The 15,112-nt window shown below is 39.0% G+C and overlaps 14 non-coding genes across 14 annotated transcripts; all 14 read left to right on the top strand.

Moving 5' to 3' along the window:
- Window positions 1-3,240: 3,240 nt before the first annotated feature.
- Window positions 3,241-3,313, top strand: TRNAA-AGC (transfer RNA alanine (anticodon AGC)). Its single transcript has one exon. It is a non-coding gene; the product is annotated as a tRNA-Ala (tRNA).
- Window positions 3,314-4,510: 1,197 nt separating this feature from the next.
- Window positions 4,511-4,583, top strand: TRNAK-CUU (transfer RNA lysine (anticodon CUU)). The gene has a single exon. It is a non-coding gene; the product is annotated as a tRNA-Lys (tRNA).
- A 1,613-nt stretch (window positions 4,584-6,196) lies between these two features.
- Window positions 6,197-6,269, top strand: TRNAK-CUU (transfer RNA lysine (anticodon CUU)). The gene has a single exon. It is a non-coding gene; the product is annotated as a tRNA-Lys (tRNA).
- A 345-nt stretch (window positions 6,270-6,614) lies between these two features.
- On the top strand, window positions 6,615-6,687 carry TRNAA-AGC (transfer RNA alanine (anticodon AGC)). Its single transcript has one exon. It is a non-coding gene; the product is annotated as a tRNA-Ala (tRNA).
- Window positions 6,688-7,040: 353 nt separating this feature from the next.
- On the top strand, window positions 7,041-7,113 carry TRNAK-CUU (transfer RNA lysine (anticodon CUU)). Its single transcript has one exon. It is a non-coding gene; the product is annotated as a tRNA-Lys (tRNA).
- A 345-nt stretch (window positions 7,114-7,458) lies between these two features.
- On the top strand, window positions 7,459-7,531 carry TRNAA-AGC (transfer RNA alanine (anticodon AGC)). The gene has a single exon. It is a non-coding gene; the product is annotated as a tRNA-Ala (tRNA).
- Window positions 7,532-7,884: 353 nt separating this feature from the next.
- Window positions 7,885-7,957, top strand: TRNAK-CUU (transfer RNA lysine (anticodon CUU)). The gene has a single exon. It is a non-coding gene; the product is annotated as a tRNA-Lys (tRNA).
- Window positions 7,958-8,302: 345 nt separating this feature from the next.
- On the top strand, window positions 8,303-8,375 carry TRNAA-AGC (transfer RNA alanine (anticodon AGC)). The gene has a single exon. It is a non-coding gene; the product is annotated as a tRNA-Ala (tRNA).
- Window positions 8,376-8,728: 353 nt separating this feature from the next.
- Window positions 8,729-8,801, top strand: TRNAK-CUU (transfer RNA lysine (anticodon CUU)). The gene has a single exon. It is a non-coding gene; the product is annotated as a tRNA-Lys (tRNA).
- Window positions 8,802-9,146: 345 nt separating this feature from the next.
- Window positions 9,147-9,219, top strand: TRNAA-AGC (transfer RNA alanine (anticodon AGC)). The gene has a single exon. It is a non-coding gene; the product is annotated as a tRNA-Ala (tRNA).
- A 353-nt stretch (window positions 9,220-9,572) lies between these two features.
- On the top strand, window positions 9,573-9,645 carry TRNAK-CUU (transfer RNA lysine (anticodon CUU)). The gene has a single exon. It is a non-coding gene; the product is annotated as a tRNA-Lys (tRNA).
- Window positions 9,646-12,937: 3,292 nt separating this feature from the next.
- On the top strand, window positions 12,938-13,010 carry TRNAK-CUU (transfer RNA lysine (anticodon CUU)). The gene has a single exon. It is a non-coding gene; the product is annotated as a tRNA-Lys (tRNA).
- Window positions 13,011-13,355: 345 nt separating this feature from the next.
- On the top strand, window positions 13,356-13,428 carry TRNAA-AGC (transfer RNA alanine (anticodon AGC)). Its single transcript has one exon. It is a non-coding gene; the product is annotated as a tRNA-Ala (tRNA).
- A 353-nt stretch (window positions 13,429-13,781) lies between these two features.
- Window positions 13,782-13,854, top strand: TRNAK-CUU (transfer RNA lysine (anticodon CUU)). The gene has a single exon. It is a non-coding gene; the product is annotated as a tRNA-Lys (tRNA).
- Window positions 13,855-15,112: the final 1,258 nt, after the last annotated feature.

Consider the following 15,112-nt stretch of genomic DNA (forward strand, 5'->3'; position numbering starts at 1 on the left):
GAGTAAGAACAGAAAAATCACAGATGGCTTTCAAATTTGGTGTCATTATAACAACTAAAGTGGTTTAATCAAAAGTGTTTAGGTATTCTATAGCACATGAGAGGAATTTGATTTCTTATGCAATCTCAAAATGAAAATTTCCCAACTTCCTTTTTCATTTCGTCTTATTTTACTTGACATTCTTTCCTCTGAAGGATGAATAAAAGTGAAGTTCCTTGCAAACAAGAGCAGAGGAATTTCCAGAAACGGTTTTCCTTAATAAAAAATGATGAGTCTGCATACCATATTGAAGTGGGAGCCCGGCTAGCTCGGTCGGTAGAGCATAAGACTCTTAATCTCATGGTCGTGGGTTGGAGCCCTAGTTGTGCGAAAACGAGTATTTTTTGCTGGATTATTGCATTGGCTCGCATAATATGGTGATTAATCTTGCATTAGACATGCACTAACTCCTAAAAATTGTATCTCCCTTGGTTACTCATTCATGAGAAATGTATCTCCAAGATTAGGTAGGGCCTGAGTCTAGGTTAACGCACAGTGATATCACTCCTATTCAAGTACTAAACAGGCCAACCTGAAGTGTAAAACATCCCCTAGGTGTAGTTAAGGCATCAGTTAGGAGTGAACTGAACACTCATGTTATGGGCAATTAGACTTGAAATAAAGTGTGGACAGCAGTAACGTTACTTTTGAAATGTGATGCTGAGTGAGCACGCAGGGGAATTAGCTCAAATGGTAGGGCGCTCGCTTAGCATGCGAGAGGTAGCGGGATCGATGACCGCGTTCTCCATTCTAAAATTTGCATAAATTTTACATTTTAACTTGTAATTGCCATGGTTGTTGCAGAGTAAGAACAGAAAAATCACAGATGGCTTTCAAATTTGGTGTCATTATAACAACTAAAGTGGTTTAATCAAAAGTGTTTAGGTATTCTATAGCACGTGAGAGGAATTTGATTTCTTATGCAATCTCAAAATGAAAATTTCCCAACTTCCTTTTTCATTTCGTCTTATTTTACTTGACATTCTTTCCTCTGAAGGATGTATAAAAGTGAAGTTCCTTGCAAACAAGAGCAGAGGAATTTCCAGAAAAGGTTTTCCTTAATAAAAAATGATGAGTCTGCATACCATATTGAAGTGGGAGCCCGGCTAGCTCAGTCGGTAGAGCATAAGACTCTTAATCTCATGGTCGTGGGTTCGAGCCCTAGTTGTGAGAAAACGAGTATTTTTTGCTGGATTATTGTATTGGCTCGCATAATATGGTGATTAATCTTGCATTAGACATGCACTAACTCCTAAAAATTGTATCTCCCTTGGTTACTCATTCATGAGAAATGTATCTCCAAGATTAGGTAGGGCCTGAGTCTAGGTTAACATACAGTGATATCACTCCTATTCAAGTACTAAACAGGCCAACCTGAAGTGTAAAACATCCCCTAGGTGTAGTTAAGGCATCAGTTAGGAGTGAACTGAACACTCATGTTATGGGCAATTAGACTTGAAATAAAGTGTGGACAGCAGTAACGTTACTTTTGAAATGTGATGCTGAGTGAGCACGCAGGGGAATTAGCTCAAATGGTAGGGCGCTCGCTTAGCATGCGAGAGGTAGCGGGATCGTTGACCGCGTTCTCCATTCTAAAATTTGCATAAATTTTACATTTTAACTTGTAATTGCCATGGTTGTTGCAGAGTAAGAACAGAAAAATCACAGATGGCTTTCAAATTTGGTGTCATTATAACAACTAAAGTGGTCTAATCAAAAGTGTTTAGGTATTCTATAGCACGTGAGAGGAATTTTATTTCTTATGCAATCTCAAAATGAAAATTTCCCAACTTCCTTTTTCATTTCGTCTTATTTTACTTGACATTCTTTCCTCTGAAGGATGAATAAAAGTGAAGTTCCTTGCAAACAAGAGCAGAGGAATTTCCAGAAACGGTTTTCCTTAATAAAAAATGATGAGTCTGCATACCATATTGAAGTGGGAGCCCGGCTAGCTCAGTCGGTAGAGCATAAGACTCTTAATCTCATGGTCGTGGGTTCGAGCCCTAGTTGTGCGAAAACGAGTATTTTTTGCTGGATTATTGCATTGGCTCTCATAATATGGTGATTAATCTTGCATTAGACATGCACTAACTCCTAAATATTGTATCTCCCTTGGTTACTCATTCATGAGAAATGTATCTCCAAGATTAGGTAGGGCCTGAGTCTAGGTTAACACACAGTGATATCACTCCTATTCAAGTACTAAACAGGCCAACCTGAAGTGTAAAACATCCCCTAGGTGTAGTTAAGGCATCAGTTAGGAGTGAACTGAACACTCATGTTATGGGCAATTAGAGTTGAAATAAAGTGTGGACAGCAGTAACGTTACTTTTGAAATGTGATGCTGAGTGAGCACGCAGGGGAATTAGCTCAAATGGTAGGGCGCTCGCTTATCATGCGAGAGGTAGCGGGATCGATGACCGCGTTCTCCATTCTAAAATTTGCATAAATTTTACATTTTAACTTGTAATTGCCATGGTTGTTGCAGAGTAAGAACAGAAAAATCACAGATGGCTTTCAAATTTGGTGTCATTATAACAACTAAAGTGGTTTAATCAAAAGTGTTTAGGTATTCTATAGCACGTGAGAGGAATTTGATTTCTTATGCAATCTCAAAATGAAAATTTCCCAACTTCCTTTTTCATTTCGTCTTATTTTACTTGACATTCTTTCCTCTGAAGGATGTATAAAAGTGAAGTTCCTTGCAAACAAGAGCAGAGGAATTTCCAGAAACGGTTTTCCTTAATAAAAAATGATGAGTCTGCATACCATATTGAAGTGGGAGCCCGGCTAGCTCAGTCGGTAGAGCATAAGACTCTTAATCTCATGGTCGTTGGTTCGAGCCCTAGTTGTGCGAAAACGAGTATTTTTTGCTGGATTATTGCATTGGCTCGCATAATATGGTGATTAATCTTGCATTAGACATGCACTAACTCCTAAAAATTGTATCTCCCTTGGTTACTCATTCATGAGAAATGTATCTCCAAGATTAGGTAGGGCCTGAGTCTAGATTAACATACAGTGATATCACTCCTATTCAAGTACTAAACAGGCCAACCTGAAGTGTAAAACATCCCCTAGGTGTAGTTAAGGCATCAGTTAGGAGTTAACTGAACACTCATGTTATGGGCAATTAGACTTGAAATAAAGTGTGGACAGCAGTAACGTTACTTTTGAAATGTGATGCTAAGTGAGCGTGCAGGGGAATTAGCTCAAATGGTAGAGCGCTCGCTTAGCATGCGAGAGGTAGCGGGATCGATACCCGCATTCTCCATTCTAAAATTTGCATACATTTTACTTTTTAACTTGTAATTGCCATGGTTGTTGCAGAGTAAGAACAGAAAAGTCACAGATGGCTTTCAAATTTGGTGTCATTATAACAACTAAAGTGGTCTAATCAAAAGTGTTTAGGTATTCTATAGCACGTGAGAGGAATTTGATTTCTTATGCAATCTCAAAATGAAAATTTCACACCTTCCATTTTCATTTCGTCTTATTTTACTTGACATTCTTTCCTCTGAAGGATGTATAAAAGTGAAGTTCCTTGCAAAACAAGAGCAGTGGAATATCCAGAAACAGTTTTCCTTAATAAAAAATGATGAGTCTGCATACCATATTTAAGTGGGTGCCCGGCTAGCTCAGTCTGTAGAGCATGAGACTCTTAATCTCAGGGTCGTGGGTTCGAGCCTCACGTTGGGCGAAAATAAGTATTTTTTGCTGGATGATTGCATTGGCTCTCATAATATGGTGATTATTCTTGCATTAGACATGCACTAACTCCTAAAAATTGTATCTCCCTTGGTTACTCATTCATGAGAAATGTATCTCCAAGATTAGGTAGGGCCTGAGTCTAGGTTAACATACAGTGATATCACTCCTATTCAAGTACTAAACATGCCAACCTGAAGTGTAAAACATCCCCTAGGTGTAGTTAAGGCATCAGTTAGGAGTGAACTGAACACTCATGTTATGGGCAATTAGACTTAAAATAAAGTGTGGACAGCAGTAACGTTACTTTTGAAATGTGATGCTGAGTGAGCACACAGGGGAATTAGCTCAAATGGTAGAGCGCGCGCTTAGCATGTGAGAGGTAGCGGGATCGATGCCCGCATTCTCCATTCTAAAATTTGCATACATTTTACTTTTTAACTTGTAATTGCCATGGTTGTTGCAGAGTAAGAACAGAAAAGTCACAGATGGCTTTTAAATTTGGTGTCATTATAACAACTAAAGTGGTTTAATCAAAAGTGTTTAGGTCTTCTATAGCACGTGAGAGGAATTTGATTTCTTATGCAATCTCAAAATGAAAATTTCACACCTTCCATTTTCATTTCGTCTTATTTTACTTGACATTCTTTCCTCTGAAGGATGTATAAAAGTGAAGTTCCTTGCAAAACAAGAGCAGAGGAATATCCAGAAACAGTTTTCCTTAATAAAAAATGATGAGTCTGCATAACATATTTAAGTGGGAGCCCGGCTAGCTCAGTCGGTAGAGCATGAGACTCTTAATCTCAGGGTCGTGGGTTCGAGCCCCACGTTGGGCGAAAACGAGTATTTTTTGCTGGATGATTGCATTGGCTCTCATAATATGGTGATTAATCTTGCATTAGACATGCACTAACTCCTAAAAATTGTATCTCCCTTGGTTACTCATTCATGAGAAATGTATCTCCAAGATTAGGTAGGGCCTGAGTCTAGGTTAACATACAGTGATATCACTCCTATTCAAGTACTAAACAGGCCAACCTGAAGTGTAAAACATCCCCTAGGTGTAGTTAAGGCATCAGTTAGGAGTGAACGGAACACTCATGTTATGGGCAATTAGACTTGAAATAAAGTGTGGACAGCAGTAACGTTACTTTTGAAATGTGATGCTGAGTGAGCACGCAGGGGAATTAGCTCAAATGGTAGGGCGCTCGCTTAGCATGCGAGAGGTAGCGGGATTGATGACCGCGTTCTCCATTCTAAAATTTGCATAAATTTTACATTTTAACTTGTAATTGCCATAGTTGTTGCAGAGTAAGAACAGAAAAATCACAGATGGCTTTCAAATTTGGTGTCATTATAACAACTAAAGTGGTTTAATCAAAAGTGTTTAGGTATTCTATAGCACATGAGAGGAATTTGATTTCTTATGCAATCTCAAAATGAAAATTTCCCAACTTCCTTTTTCATTTCGTCTTATTTTACTTGACATTCTTTCCTCTGAAGGATGAATAAAAGTGAAGTTCCTTGCAAACAAGAGCAGAGGAATTTCCAGAAACGGTTTTCCTTAATAAAAAATGATGAGTCTGCATACCATATTGAAGTGGGAGCCCGGCTAGCTCGGTCGGTAGAGCATAAGACTCTTAATCTCATGGTCGTGGGTTGGAGCCCTAGTTGTGCGAAAACGAGTATTTTTTGCTGGATTATTGCATTGGCTCGCATAATATGGTGATTAATCTTGCATTAGACATGCACTAACTCCTAAAAATTGTATCTCCCTTGGTTACTCATTCATGAGAAATGTATCTCCAAGATTAGGTAGGGCCTGAGTCTAGGTTAACGCACAGTGATATCACTCCTATTCAAGTACTAAACAGGCCAACCTGAAGTGTAAAACATCCCCTAGGTGTAGTTAAGGCATCAGTTAGGAGTGAACTGAACACTCATGTTATGGGCAATTAGACTTGAAATAAAGTGTGGACAGCAGTAACGTTACTTTTGAAATGTGATGCTGAGTGAGCACGCAGGGGAATTAGCTCAAATGGTAGGGCGCTCGCTTAGCATGCGAGAGGTAGCGGGATCGATGACCGCGTTCTCCATTCTAAAATTTGCATAAATTTTACATTTTAACTTGTAATTGCCATGGTTGTTGCAGAGTAAGAACAGAAAAATCACAGATGGCTTTCAAATTTGGTGTCATTATAACAACTAAAGTGGTTTAATCAAAAGTGTTTAGGTATTCTATAGCACGTGAGAGGAATTTGATTTCTTATGCAATCTCAAAATGAAAATTTCCCAACTTCCTTTTTCATTTCGTCTTATTTTACTTGACATTCTTTCCTCTGAAGGATGTATAAAAGTGAAGTTCCTTGCAAAACAAGAGCAGAGGAATATCCAGAAACAGTTTTCCTTAATAAAAAATGATGAGTCTGCATACCATATTTAAGTGGGAGCCCGGCTAGCTCAGTCGGTAGAGCATGAGACTCTTAATCTCAGGGTCGTGGGTTCGAGCCCCACGTTGGGCGAAAACGAGTATTTTTTGCTGGATGATAGCATTGGCTCTCATAATATGGTGATTAATCTTGCATTAGACATGCACTAACTCCTAAAAATTGTATCTCCCTTGGTTACTCATTCATGAGAAATGTATCTCCAAGATTAGGTAGGGCCTGAGTCTAGGTTAACATACAGTGATATCACTCCTAGTCAAGTACTAAACATGCCAACCTGAAGTGTAAAACGTCCCCTAGGTGTAGTTAAGGCATCAGTTAGGAGTGAACTGAACACTCATGTTATGGGCAATTAGACTTAAAATAAAGTGTGGACAGCAGTAACGTTACTTTTGAAATGTGATGCTGAGTGAGCATACAGGGGAATTAGCTCAAATGGTAGAGCGCTCGCTTAGCATGCGAGAGGGAGCGGGATCGATGCCCGCATTCTCCATTCTAAAATTTGCATGCATTTTACTTTTTAACTTGTAATTGCCATGGTTGTTGCAGAGTAAGAACAGAAAAGTCACAGATGGCTTTCAAATTTGGTGTCATTATAACAACTAAAGTGGTTTAATCAAAAGTGTTTAGGTATTCTATAGCACCTGAGAGGAATTTGATTTCTTATGCAATCTCAAAATGAAAATTTCACACCTTCCATTTTCATTTCGTCTTATTTTACTTGACATTCTTTCCTCTGAAGGATGTATAAAAGTGAAGTTCCTTGCAAAACAAGAGCAGAGGAATATCCAGAAACAGTTTTCCTTAATAAAAAATGATGAGTCTGCATACCATATTTAAGTGGGAGCCCGGCTAGCTCAGTCGGTAGAGCATGAGACTCTTAATCTCAGGGTCGTGGGTTCGAGCCCCACGTTGGGCGAAAACGAGTATTTTTTACGGGATGATAGCATTGGCTCTCATAATATGGTGATTAATCTTGCATTAGACATGCACTAACTCCTAAAAATTGTATCTCCCTTGGTTACTCATTCATGAGAAATGTATCTCCAAGATTAGGTAGGGCCTGAGTCTAGGTTAACATACAGTGATATCACTCCTATTCAAGTACTAAACATGCCAACCTGAAGTGTAAAACATCCCCTAGGTGTAGTTAAGGCATCAGTTAGGAGTGAACTGAACACTCATGTTATGGGCAATTAGACTTAAAATAAAGTGTGGACAGCAGTAACGTTACTTTTGAAATGTGATGCTGAGTGAGCACACAGGGGAATTAGCTCAAATGGTAGAGCGCTCGCTTAGCATGCGAGAGGTAGCGGGATCGATGCCCGCATTCTCCATTCTAAAATTTGCATACATTTTACTTTTTAACTTGTAATTGCCATGGTTGTTGCAGAGTAAGAACAGAAAAGTCACAGATGGCTTTCAAATTTGGTGTCATTATAACAACTAAAGTGGTTTAATCAAAAGTGTTTAGGTATTCTATAGCACGTGAGAGGAATTTGATTTCTTATGCAATCTCAAAATGAAAATTTCACACCTTCCATTTTCATTTCGTCTTATTTTACTTGACATTCTTTCCTCTGAAGGATGTATAAAAGTGAAGTTCCTTGCAAAACAAGAGCAGAGGAATATCCAGAAACAGTTTTCCTTAATAAAAAATGATGAGTCTGCATACCATATTTAAGTGGGAGCCCGGCTAGCTCAGTCGGTAGAGCATGAGACTCTTAATCTCAGGGTCGTGGGTTCGAGCCCCACGTTGGGCGAAAACGAGTATTTTTTACTGGATGATAGCATTGGCTCTCATAATATGGTGATTAATCTTGCATTAGACATGCACTAACTCCTAAAAATTGTATCTCCCTTGGTTACTCATTCATGAGAAATGTATCTCCAAGATTAGGTAGGGCCTGAGTCTAGGTTAACATACAGTGATATCACTCCTATTCAAGTACTAAACATGCCAACCTGAAGTGTAAAACATCCCCTAGGTGTAGTTAAGGCATCAGTTAGGAGTGAACTGAACACTCATGTTATGGGCAATTAGACTTAAAATAAAGTGTGGACAGCAGTAACGTTACTTTTGAAATGTGATGCTGAGTGAGCACACAGGGGAATTAGCTCAAATGGTAGAGCGCTCGCTTAGCATGCGAGAGGTAGCGGGATCGATGCCCGCATTCTCCATTCTAAAATTTACATACATTTTACTTTTTAACTTGTAATTGCCATGGTTGTTGCAGAATAAGAACAGAAAAGTCACAGATGGCTTTCAAATTTGGTGTCATTATAACAACTAAAGTGGTTTAATCAAAAGTGTTTAGGTATTCTATAGCACGTGAGAGGAATTTGATTTCTTATGCAATCTCAAAATGAAAATTTCACACCTTCCATTTTCATTTCGTCTTATTTTACTTGACATTCTTTCCTCTGAAGGATGTATAAAAGTGAAGTTCCTTGCAAAACAAGAGCAGAGGAATATCCAGAAACGGTTTTCCTTAATAAAAAATGATGAGACTGCATAGCATATTTAAGTGGGAGCCCGGCTAGCTCAGTCGGTAGAGCATGAGACTCTTAATCTCAGGGTCGTGGGTTCGAGCCCCACGTTGGGCGAAAACGAGTATTTTTTGCTGGATGATAGCATTGGCTCTCATAATATGGTGATTAATCTTGCATTAGACATGCACTAACTCCTAAAAATTGTATCTCCCTTGGTTACTCATTCATGAGAAATGTATCTCCAAGATTAGGTAGGGCCTGAGTCTAGGTTAACATACAGTGATATCACTCCTAGTCAAGTACTAAACATGCCAACCTGAAGTGTAAAACGTCCCCTAGGTGTAGTTAAGGCATCAGTTAGGAGTGAACTGAACACTCATGTTATGGGCAATTAGACTTAAAATAAAGTGTGGACAGCAGTAACGTTACTTTTGAAATGTGATGCTGAGTGAGCATACAGGGGAATTAGCTCAAATGGTAGAGCGCTCGCTTAGCATGCGAGAGGGAGCGGGATCGATGCCCGCATTCTCCATTCTAAAATTTGCATGCATTTTACTTTTTAACTTGTAATTGCCATGGTTGTTGCAGAGTAAGAACAGAAAAGTCACAGATGGCTTTCAAATTTGGTGTCATTATAACAACTAAAGTGGTTTAATCAAAAGTGTTTAGGTATTCTATAGCACGTGAGAGGAATTTGATTTCTTATGCAATCTCAAAATGAAAATTTCACACCTTCCATTTTCATTTCGTCTTATTTTACTTGACATTCTTTCCTCTGAAGGATGTAAAAAAGTGAAGTTCCTTGCAAAACAAGAGCAGAGGAATATCCAGAAACGGTTTTCATTAATAAAAAATGATGAGTCTGCATACCATATTTAAGTGGGAGCCCGGCTAGCTCAGTCGGTAGAGCATGAGACTCTTAATCTCAGGGTCGTGGGTTCGAGCCCCACGTTGGGCGAAAACGAGTATTTTTTGCTGGATGATAGCATTGGCTCTCATAATATGGTGATTAATCTTGCATTAGACATGCACTAACTCCTAAAAATTGTATCTCCCTTGGTTACTCATTCATGAGAAATGTATCTCCAAGATTAGGTAGGGCCTGAGTCTAGGTTAACATACAGTGATATCACTCCTATTCAAGTACTAAACAGGCCAACCTGAAGTGTAAAACATCCCCTAGGTGTAGTTAAGGCATCAGTTAGGAGTGAACGGAGCACTCATGTTATGGTTAATTATACTTGAAATAAAGTGTGGACAGCAGTAACGTTACTTTTGAAATGTGATGCTGAGTGAGCACGCAGGGGAATTAGCTCAAATAGTAGGGCGCTCGCTTAGCATGTAAAAGGTAGCGTGATCGATGCCCGCATTCTCCATTCTAAAATTTGCATAAATTTTACTTTTTAACTTGTAATTGCCATGGTTGTTGCAGAGTAAGAACAGAAAAATCACAGATGGCTTTCAAATTTGGTGTCATTATAACGACTAAAGTGGTTTAATCAAAAGTGTTTAGGTATTCTAGAGCACGTGAGAGGAATTTGATTTCTTATGCAATCTCAAAATGAAAATTTCACACCTTCCATTTTGTCTTATTTTACTTGACATTTTTTCCTCTGAAGGATGTATAAAAGTGAAGTTCCTTGCAAACAAGAGCAGAGGAATATCCAGAAACGGTTTTCCTTAATAGAAAATGTTGAGTCTGCATACTGTATTGAATTGGGAGCCTGGCTAGCTCAGTTGGTAGAGCATGAGACTCTTAATCTCAAGGTCGTGGGTTCGAGCCCCACGTTGGACAAAAACGAGTATTTTTTGCTGGATTATTGCATTGGCTCTCATAATATGGTGATTAATCTTGCATTAGACATGCACTAACTCCTAAAAATTGTATCTCCCTTGGTTACTCATTCATGAGAAATGTATCTCCAAGATTAGGTAGGGCCTGAGTCTAGGTTAACACACAGTGATATCACTCCTATTCAAGTACTAAACAGGCCAACCTGAAGTGTAAAACATCCCCTAGGTGTAGTTAAGGCATCAGTTAGGAGTGAACTGAACACTCATGTTATGGGCAATTAGACTTGAAATAAAGTGTGGACAGCAGTAACGTTACTTTTGAAATGTGATGCTGAGTGAGCACGCAGGGGAATTAGCTCAAATGGTAGGGCGCTCGCTTAGCATGCGAGAGGTAGCGGGATCGATGACCGCGTTCTCCATTCTAAAATTTGCATAAATTTTACATTTTAACTTGTAATTGCCATAGTTGTTGCAGAGTAAGAACAGAAAAATCACAGATGGCTTTCAAATTTGGTGTCATTATAACAACTAAAGTGGTTTAATCAAAAGTGTTTAGGTATTCTATAGCACATGAGAGGAATTTGATTTCTTATGCAATCTCAAAATGAAAATTTCCCAACTTCCTTTTTCATTTCGTCTTATTTTACTTGACATTCTTTCCTCTGAAGGATGAATAAAAGTGAAGTTCCTTGCAAACAAGAGCAGAGGAATTTCCAGAAACGGTTTTCCTTAATAAAAAATGATGAGTCTGCATACCATATTGAAGTGGGAGCCCGGCTAGCTCGGTCGGTAGAGCATAAGACTCTTAATCTCATGGTCGTGGGTTGGAGCCCTAGTTGTGCGAAAACGAGTATTTTTTGCTGGATTATTGCATTGGCTCGCATAATATGGTGATTAATCTTGCATTAGACATGCACTAACTCCTAAAAATTGTATCTCCCTTGGTTACTCATTCATGAGAAATGTATCTCCAAGATTAGGTAGGGCCTGAGTCTAGGTTAACGCACAGTGATATCACTCCTATTCAAGTACTAAACAGGCCAACCTGAAGTGTAAAACATCCCCTAGGTGTAGTTAAGGCATCAGTTAGGAGTGAACTGAACACTCATGTTATGGGCAATTAGACTTGAAATAAAGTGTGGACAGCAGTAACGTTACTTTTGAAATGTGATGCTGAGTGAGCACGCAGGGGAATTAGCTCAAATGGTAGGGCGCTCGCTTAGCATGCGAGAGGTAGCGGGATCGATGACCGCGTTCTCCATTCTAAAATTTGCATAAATTTTACATTTTAACTTGTAATTGCCATGGTTGTTGCAGAGTAAGAACAGAAAAATCACAGATGGCTTTCAAATTTGGTGTCATTATAACAACTAAAGTGGTTTAATCAAAAGTGTTTAGGTATTCTATAGCACGTGAGAGGAATTTGATTTCTTATGCAATCTCAAAATGAAAATTTCCCAACTTCCTTTTTCATTTCGTCTTATTTTACTTGACATTCTTTCCTCTGAAGGATGTATAAAAGTGAAGTTCCTTGCAAACAAGAGCAGAGGAATTTCCAGAAAAGGTTTTCCTTAATAAAAAATGATGAGTCTGCATACCATATTGAAGTGGGAGCCCGGCTAGCTCAGTCGGTAGAGCATAAGACTCTTAATCTCATGGTCGTGGGTTCGAGCCCTAGTTGTGAGAAAACGAGTATTTTTTGCTGGATTATTGCATTGGCTCGCATAATATGGTGATTAATCTTGCATTAGACATGCACTAACTCCTAAAAATTGTATCTCCCTTGGTTACTCATTCATGAGAAATGTATCTCCAAGATTAGGTAGGGCCTGAGTCTAGGTTAACATACAGTGATATCACTCCTATTCAAGTACTAAACAGGCCAACCTGAAGTGTAAAACATCCCCTAGGTGTAGTTAAGGCATCAGTTAGGAGTGAACTGAACACTCATGTTATGGGCAATTAGACTTGAAATAAAGTGTGGACAGCAGTAACGTTACTTTTGAAATGTGATGCTGAGTGAGCACGCAGGGGAATTAGCTCAAATGGTAGGGCGCTCGCTTAGCATGCGAGAGGTAGCGGGATCGTTGACCGCGTTCTCCATTCTAAAATTTGCATAAATTTTACATTTTAACTTGTAATTGCCATGGTTGTTGCAGAGTAAGAACAGAAAAATCACAGATGGCTTTCAAATTTGGTGTCATTATAACAACTAAAGTGGTCTAATCAAAAGTGTTTAGGTATTCTATAGCACGTGAGAGGAATTTTATTTCTTATGCAATCTCAAAATGAAAATTTCCCAACTTCCTTTTTCATTTCGTCTTATTTTACTTGACATTCTTTCCTCTGAAGGATGAATAAAAGTGAAGTTCCTTGCAAAACAAGAGCAGAGGAATATCCAGAAACAGTTTTCCTTAATAAAAAATGATGAGTCTGCATACCATATTTAAGTGGGAGCCCGGCTAGCTCAGTCGGTAGAGCATGAGACTCTTAATCTCAGGGTCGTGGGTTCGAGCCCCACGTTGGGCGAAAACGAGTATTTTTTGCTGGATGATAGCATTGGCTCTCATAATATGGTGATTAATCTTGCATTAGACATGCACTAACTCCTAAAAATTGTATCTCCCTTGGTTACTCATTCATGAGAAATGTATCTCCAAGATTAGGTAGGGCCTGAGTCTAGGTTAACATACAGTGATATCACTCCTATTCAAGTACTAAACATGCCAACCTGAAGTGTAAAACATCCCCTAGGTGTAGTTAAGGCATCAGTTAGGAGTGAACTGAACACTCATGTTATGGGCAATTAGACTTAAAATAAAGTGTGGACAGCAGTAACGTTACTTTTGAAATGTGATGCTGAGTGAGCACACAGGGGAATTAGCTCAAATGGTAGAGCGCTCGCTTAGCATGCGAGAGGTAGCGGGATCGATGCCCGCATTCTCCATTCTAAAATTTGCATACGTTTTACTTTTTAACTTGTAATTGCCATGGTTGTTGCAGAGTAAGAACAGAAAAGTCACAGATGGCTTTCAAATTTGGTGTCATTATAACAACTAAAGTGGTTTAATCAAAAGTGTTTAGGTATTCTATAGCACGTGAGAGGAATTTGATTTCTTATGCAATCTCAAAATGAAAATTTCACACCTTCCATTTTCATTTCGTCTTATTTTACTTGACATTCTTTCCTCTGAAGGATGTATAAAAGTGAAGTTCCTTGCAAAACAAGAGCAGAGGAATATTCAGAAACGGTTTTCCTTAATAAAAAATGATGAGTCTGCACACCATATTTAAGTGGGAGCCCGGCTAGCTCAGTCGGTAGAGCATGAGACTCTTAATCTCAGGGTCGTGGGTTCGAGCCCCACGTTGGGCGAAAACGAGTATTTTTTGCTGGATGATTGCATTGGCTCTCATAATATGGTGATTAATCTTGCATTAGACATGCACTAACTCCTAAAAATTGTATCTCCCTTGGTTACTCATTCATGAGAAATGTATCTCCAAGATTAGGTAGGGCCTGAGTCTAGGTTAACATACAGTGATATCACTCCTATTCAAGTACTAAACAGGCCAACCTGAAGTGTAAAACATCCCCTAGGTGTAGTTAAGGCATCAGTTAGGAGTGAACGGAGCACTCATGTTATGGTTAATTATACTTGAAATAAAGTGTGGACAGCAGTAACGTTACTTTTGAAATGTGATGCTGAGTGAGCACGCAGGGGAATTAGCTCAAATAGTAGGGCGCTCGCTTAGCATGTAAAAGGTAGCGTGATCGATGCCCGCATTCTCCATTCTAAAATTTGCATAAATTTTACTTTTTAACTTGTAATTGCCATGGTTGTTGCAGAGTAAGAACAGAAAAATCACAGATGGCTTTCAAATTTGGTGTCATTATAACGACTAAAGTGGTTTAATCAAAAGTGTTTAGGTATTCTAGAGCACGTGAGAGGAATTTGATTTCTTATGCAATCTCAAAATGAAAATTTCACACCTTCCATTTTGTCTTATTTTACTTGACATTTTTTCCTCTGAAGGATGTATAAAAGTGAAGTTCCTTGCAAACAAGAGCAGAGGAATATCCAGAAACGGTTTTCCTTAATAGAAAATGTTGAGTCTGCATACTGTATTGAATTGGGAGCCTGGCTAGCTCAGTTGGTAGAGCATGAGACTCTTAATCTCAAGGTCGTGGGTTCGAGCCCCACGTTGGACAAAAACGAGTATTTTTTGCTGGATTATTGCATTGGCTCTCATAATATGGTGATTAATCTTGCATTAGACATGCACTAACTCCTAAAAATTGTATCTCCCTTGGTTACTCATTCATGAGAAATGTATCTCCAAGATTAGGTAGGGCCTGAGTCTAGGTTAACACACAGTGATATCACTCCTATTCAAGTACTAAACAGGCCAACCTGAAGTGTAAAACATCCCCTAGGTGTAGTTAAGGCATCAGTTAGGAGTGAACTGAACACTCATGTTATGGGCAATTAGACTTGAAATAAAGTGTGGACAGCAGTAACGTTACTTTTGAAATGTGATGCTGAGTGAGCACGCAGGGGAATTAGCTCAAATGGTAGGGCGCTCGCTTAGCATGCGAGAGGTAGCGGGATCGATGACCGCGTTCTCCATTC

Source organism: Triturus cristatus, chromosome 4_1 (genome assembly GCF_964204655.1).
Source record: "Triturus cristatus chromosome 4_1, aTriCri1.1, whole genome shotgun sequence".
NCBI lineage: Eukaryota > Metazoa > Chordata > Amphibia > Caudata > Salamandridae > Triturus > Triturus cristatus.